Source organism: Panthera onca, chromosome A1 (genome assembly GCF_046562875.1).
Source record: "Panthera onca isolate mPanOnc1 chromosome A1, mPanOnc1 haplotype 2, whole genome shotgun sequence".
Lineage (NCBI taxonomy): Eukaryota > Metazoa > Chordata > Mammalia > Carnivora > Felidae > Panthera > Panthera onca.
The window spans coordinates 43,417,770-43,424,670 of NC_138339.1; positions in this window are offsets into that span (position 1 = coordinate 43,417,770).

Consider the following 6,901-nt stretch of genomic DNA (forward strand, 5'->3'; position numbering starts at 1 on the left):
CTCCCAAGACAGGGAGGCTGTTTTACATGGGGTATTCCAGGCGTTGTCAAAACTGATCTGGAAGGAAACAATCAAGAGAAATAGTTATACTCATCTCTGGGTACCCAGCAGGTGCTCAGTAAGTGTTTCTTGAATAAAACAACATGATTTCAATTCTTAGAAAAAGCTGGGCTGAAAATCATACTTTTGATAACAATCCATCCTTTTAAATTTGTTTGGTCTTGTTTTAAAATGACCATTTTGGGGGGAGACGAGGGCCAGGCTAAGGGGGCAATGGTGGACCGCGAAGGGGTCTGACCTTTAAGAACTCAATGGTTGCCTAAAACCTGTGGAAACTTTAAAGTATGTAAAAGCCTTTCCCGAAAAGTAGGGCTGATCATGCCTGATCCCATTATTGCTCCCTCCAAATTTCTGAATCCTTGGGTCTAGCAATGACACACCCACAGAATTCCCCCATGACCACTACATCACTGACCACCACATGGATGGTCATTTAGTCCGCAGCCTCCTCACCAATCACTGATTCTCCACAGTCCCATCAATCACTGACCCCAGTCAGTCCTCCTACACGCCATTTCGGATCCCACAGACAACTCCATCACTGACACATTATTCCCCAATTACTAATCTCATACCTCACTCCAACCCTGACTCCCAAATAAACCCAACATGAATCCCACACACCTCCCCACCCGTGACTTCATAAATCTGCAATCACTGACCCTCACAGACCCCTCCTCTCCCATTATCAATCCAACAGACTCACCGCACATACCCGCCTTCTGTCTTGCGGCTCCGTTATCAGGTCTCGAAACGCCCATCACGGCTTTAACCGGGACGGCTGTCACAGCCATACTGCTGAACTCTCCCGCTTCCTGTCTGGGTGAGCACAGCGCGGGGCTCCCGAGCCTGCGCCGAGCCGTGCTGGGAGGTTTTGCCCACTCCGCATCCTCGGCGGCTTTGTTCAGGAGGCAATATGGCCGCCCCCAGGTGCTATGTCGGAACTGGGGCCGCCATCTTGAGAATTTGGTCAGTTCCGTACACGCGGAGGAATTCGGTTCCTTCCGAGCAGGAGTTTGGGATGTGCCACCGCCCCCTGCCCCAGGGAAGGGGGCAAGATGACGGAGACGAGGATTTTACGAACCAGCTAGGTGCGAGGTTTTGCAGAGAGCTTTTACAGGTTTGGGGAAGAAATTTGAGTGATACGACCCCTACTAGAAGACTGCATTTGGTGAAAGAGGAAGAATTTCGAATGTTAAAATACTCTCATGGACGACACTCCTTAAATATGTTTGTAATGGTACAGCCTACACCGGGAGGTTCGCCTAGCTTGGAGGGGTGAGGCGTAGAATGGCACAGTGCCTCCGCGGAGATCCCACTGTGGGCGCGAAGTGGTGGAAGAGTTCACTGGTGGGCGGAGGAGGGGATCCACAGTAGAAATGAACTTTATACTAAAAGCTATTATAAGGGATTCTCTAGGGGAAATTAGTACTACTAATTGCTGTAAGTTGCCGAGGCGGCCTGAAGGAAAAAGGAACATTCAGAGGCAGGGAGGAGGAGGAGGAGACGGAGGCACAAAGCGTTGACGTGGAGAAGCTGGCGAGAAGAGGGGCAGCGATCCTGCTGCTAAGGAGAGGGCTGTGTAGACAGCGGTGGGAGCCGGAAGGACCGAAAGCAGGACGCGTAGGAACAGAAGTGGGAAGCTAGGGGACACAACACGGGAGACGCGGGGGGAGGTTGAGACCGAGAAAGGGGAGACTGAAAAACAAAAATGGAGAGGAAGCGGGGAGGAGGTTAGATTTCAGGAAAACATCACTTGAAAAAATAATGAACCACAAAGCACTTACCATAACCTTTAGGTACTTCAGGCTTTTATATTAAAAAAAAAAAAAAGTGCTAACTAATGTTTCCTGTGCTTAAATAGATATGCTTTTGAATCATCAGTTTTTGAAAGAGCCATGAGATTTTTGGCTTACGTAATTAAATGAATAGCAGTTTTACATTGAGCAGTTTTATCATGTCAAGTAAAAACAAATCGATCTAGATGAGAGATTTTATTCAGAAAGATGGTTGCAATAGGGAGAACACTTCATTCTCAGAAATCTGCAAGCATCTCAAAATCAAACCTTACCTTTCCCCACCCCCACCCCCCTTTTTTTTATAGAGGGTTAAGAAGGGTTAGCAGTAACCTTCAACAGGTAGGAGTGCAAGTGGCAAAAACAGGACACTTAAAAATGTTTCTGGAGTTCTCAGATTCCGTGAAAAGCTGTTAAGGGAGGATGTTATGCATATACATATTGCTTTATGTGGTTAAACTTGGGGACCAGCCAAGTTTAGGGGCCTGTGGAAAAGAGAGGGGCCTAACTATTGATCAAGGAAGAGAGTAAAATAGCAATTGCACTACTAGGTATTTATCCAAGGGACAGAGGTGTGCCGTTTCGAAGAGACACATGCACCCCCATGTTTATAGCAGCACTATCAACAATAGCCAAAGTATGGAAAGAGCCCAACTGTCCACTGATGGATGAATGGATAAAGAACATGTGGTGTATTTGTACAATGGAGTATTACTCGGCAATGAAAAAGAAAGAAATCTTGCCATTTGCAACTATGTGGATGGAACTGGAGGGTATTATGCTAAGTGAAATTAGAGAAAGCAAAAATCATATGACTTCACTCATGAGGACTTTAAGAGAAAAACAGATGAACATAAGGGAAGGGAAGGGAAGCAAAAATAATATAAAAATAGGGAGGGGGGCAAAACATAAAAGATTCTTAAATATGGAGAACAAACGGGGTTGCTGGAGGGATTGTGGGAAGGGGGATGGGCTAAATGGGTAAGGGGCATTAAGGAATCTACTTCTGAAGTCATTGTTGCAGTATATGCTAACCTGGCTATAAATTTAAAAAGTAATTACTTAGGGGCACCTGGGTGGCTCAGTTGGTTAAGCGGCCGACTTCAGCTCAGGTCGTGATCTCGCGGTCCGTGAGTTCAAGCCCCGCGTTGGGCTCTGTGCTGACAGCTCAGAGCCTGGAGCCTGTTTCAGATTCTGTGTCTCCCTCTCTCTGACCCTACCCCGTTCATGCTCTGTCTCTGTCTCAAAAATAAATAAACGTTAAAAAAATTTTTTTAAAGTAATTATTTAAAAAAAAAGAGGGTAAAAAGTGGGCAGTTGCGATCAATTTGAACTCCCACAGTTACATCAATATTTATAGCATGCCTTGTGCTTAAGGCAGTGTAGCCACTGTGCTAGGCACTAGGGGTATAATGATTAATTTAAGATCCTCAAGGAGTGGGGCACCTGGGTGGCTCAGTTAGTTAAGCCTGTGACTTCAGCTCAGGTCATGTTCTCCTGGTTAGTGAATTTGAGCCTCACATCAGGCTCTGCACTGACAGTGAGGAAACTGCCTGGGATTCTCTCTCTCCCTCCCTGTCTCTGCCTCTGCCCCACTTGTGCTCACACACATGCTCGCTCTCTCTCGAAATAAATAAACTTTAAAAAAAAAAAAAGAAAAGAAGACTCCTCAAGGAGTGATGCTAGTGGATGCTGTAAATATGGGAAGGGCCTAACCATGAGAACCTTGTAGTAATTTAAAAAAGTTTAGCTCTTGAGCCAAAGTGTGATGCAAAGCTGTCCCTAACGTAGTATCTCATTAAAAAAGAAGCTGAAGGAGGAGACCTCCCTTGTAATGAAAGAAATAAGAATTAAAGCTGCAGTAAGATCCTATTTCTCATCTATTAGCCTGTTAAAAAGTATTCTACTTTTGGAAATATATGGTGTTGATAAGGCCAAGGGAATAAGGAATTCTCATATGTTACTGGTGGGACAGAAAAATGATACAGTCCCTATATAGGTGGTTTAGCAATAGCTAGCCAAAATACATGTATTAGTGACTTCCAGCAGTTGGGCTGTGAGGACAAAGGCGTGCTGGGAATGGTGACCAAGAAGTTGGTGTGGCAGCTTGAATTCATTAGAAGAGTCAGTTGCGCCAACAAATGGAAATCTAGGAAGAAGCAAATCCATTGTTTGACTACATAATTGTCACTGATTTTGAGTCAGCATGTAGGAATGATGGGAAACGCCACCAGAGCCAAGAAATTAATGAACTTCCAACACTTTGCTGAACACATTAACTGGAAAAATTTAATCCGACTTCCACTTCCAGGCCTATGTCCAGCCTCAGGAACATCCAATTCTTTCTGAATTTTGCATGGAACTGACAGGCATAAAATGGGCTCAAGTTGATGAAGGAGTCCCTCTGAGGCTTTGCTTAACTCAGTTCTGTAAATGGATTCAGAAACAAGAAAATTATCATTTTTGTTCCCTTATGTTCATGTTTCATTTCTTAAATTCCACATGACTGAAATTAGATGGTATTTGTCTTTCTCTGAGTGACTTATTTCACTTAGCATTATATACTCCAGCTCCATCCATATTGTTGCAAATGGCAAGATTTTATCTTTTTAAATTTTTTAAAATTTATTTTTGAGAGAGAGACAGAGAAAGAGAGACAGAGTGCAAGCAGGGGAGGGGCAGAAAGAGAGAGACACACAGAATCGGAAGCAGGCTCCAGGCTCTGAGCTGTCAACACAGAGCCCGATGTGGGGTTCAAACTCACAAACCGTGAGATCATGACTTGAGCCAAAGTCGGACGCTTAACCAACTGAGCCACCCAGGTGCCCCAAGATTTTATTCTTTTTATGGCCGAGTAATAGTCCATTATGCACATTGTCTTTTTTTTTCAATATATGAAGTTTATTGTCAAATTGGTTTCCATACAACACCCAGTGCTCATCCCAAAAGGTGCCCTCCTCAATACCCATCACCCACCCTCCCCTCCCTCCCACCCCCCATCAAGCCTCAGTTTGTTCTCAGTGTTTAAGAGTCTCTTATGCTTTGGCTCTCTTCCACTCTAACCTCTTTTTTTTTTTTCCTTCCCCTCCCCCATGGGTTTCTGTTAAGTTTCTCAGGATCCACATAAGAGTGAAACCATATGGTATCTGTCTTTCTCTGTATGGCTTATTTCACTTAGCATAACACTCTCCAGTTCCATCCATGTTGCTACAAAGGGCCAGATTTCATTCTTTCTCATTGCCACGTAGTATTCCATTGTGTATATAAACCACAATTTCTTTATCCATTCATCAGTTGATGGACATTTAGGCTCTTTCCATAATTTGGCTATTGTTGAGAGTGCTGCTATAAACATTGGGGTACAAGTGCCCCTATGCATCAGTACTCCTGTATTCCTTGGGTAAATTCCTAGCAGTATGCACATCTTCTTTATCCATTCATCAGTCAGTGGACATTTGGGCTCTATCCATAGTTTGGTTATTATTCATAATGCTGCTATAAACATTAGGGTGCATGTGTCCCTTTGAATTAGTATTTTTGTATTCTTTGGATAAATACCTAGTAGTGCAATTGTTGGATCATAGAGTAGTTCTATTTTTAACTTTTTGAGGAACCTCCGTACTGTTTTCCAGAGTGGCTGCACCTTGGCATTTCAACCAACAGCATAAGAGGGTTCCCCTTTCTCCACATCCTTGCCAACACCTGTGTTAATTTTAGCCATTCTGACAGGTGTGAGGTGATAGCTCACTGTAGTTTTAATTTGTATTTCCCTCATGATGAGTGATGTTGAGCATCTTTACATGTGTCTGTTAGCCATCTGTATGTCTTCTTTGGAAGGATGCCTATTCACGCCTTCTGCCCATTTCTTAACTGGTTTATTAACTACAGAGAGCTAACTGAGGGTTATTGGAGGAGAGGTTGGCAGGGGGATGAGTTAAATTGGTGATGGGTATTAAGGAGGGCACTTGTGATGAGCACTGAGTGTTACAGGTATGTGATGAATCACTAAATTCTACTCCTGAAACTAATATTATATTGTATGTTAACTAACTGGAATTTAAAGAACTTGAAACTATTAAAAAAATAAAAAACAAAAATAAAAATAAATACATATATTAGTTATCTGTTGCTGTGTAATGAATTACCTGAAAGTTAGTGTGAAATCATAAACATTTACTGTGACATATTTCGGTGCGTCAGCCTGGGAACAGCTTAGCTGAGTGGTTCAGGTTTCGTCTCATGGGGTTGCAGTCAAGCTGCTGGCCAGGGCTGCAGTTATTTCAAGGCTCAAGTGGAGAAGAATATTCTTTCAAATTCAATCGAGTGGCTGATGACAAGTCTCAGAATATCAGTTTCCAGGTTTAGTTCCTCACTATGTGGGCCTTTTTTTAGGCTACTCCTGACATGGCCGTGGTCTTCCCTCTCCTCAAGCCTGCCTCATAATGTGATAGCTGGCTTCTACCAAGACTGAGCAAGTCAAGGGAGAGAGAGAGGGTGAGCAAAGGCACACAAAACAGAAACCACACTCTTTTTAGAACCTAAATTGAAAGTGGTATCTTATTACTTCTTCTGTATTCTGTTTGCTAAAAGTGATTCACTAAGGCCTGCCTGCCCACAGTTAAATGGGAATTGAGAGCCACTTCTTAAGGGGAGGATTGTTAAAGGGTATATGGACATATCTCTAAAATCACAACACTACATAACTTTCACCCTTTGATTCAGAAAATCCACTTCCAAGATATATTTCAAAGATATATTGGCCAAAAAAAAAAAAAAAGACAAAAAAATATGGTCAAAAGATTATTTATTACAATAATGTTTTTAGTATCAAAAGATAGCAGTTAACCGGACATCTACTAATAGAAGTCTGGTTATATAAATTATGGTATCAACATAAAACAGTATTATTCATCAGTAAGAGAGACAGAAAAATCTCTATGTACTAATATGGAGTGAAATTCAGGATATAATGTTACAAGAAAAAAATGAAAAATTTATTACCATTTAGTTTTATAAAATGTGAAAATGAATGAATATATATGCAG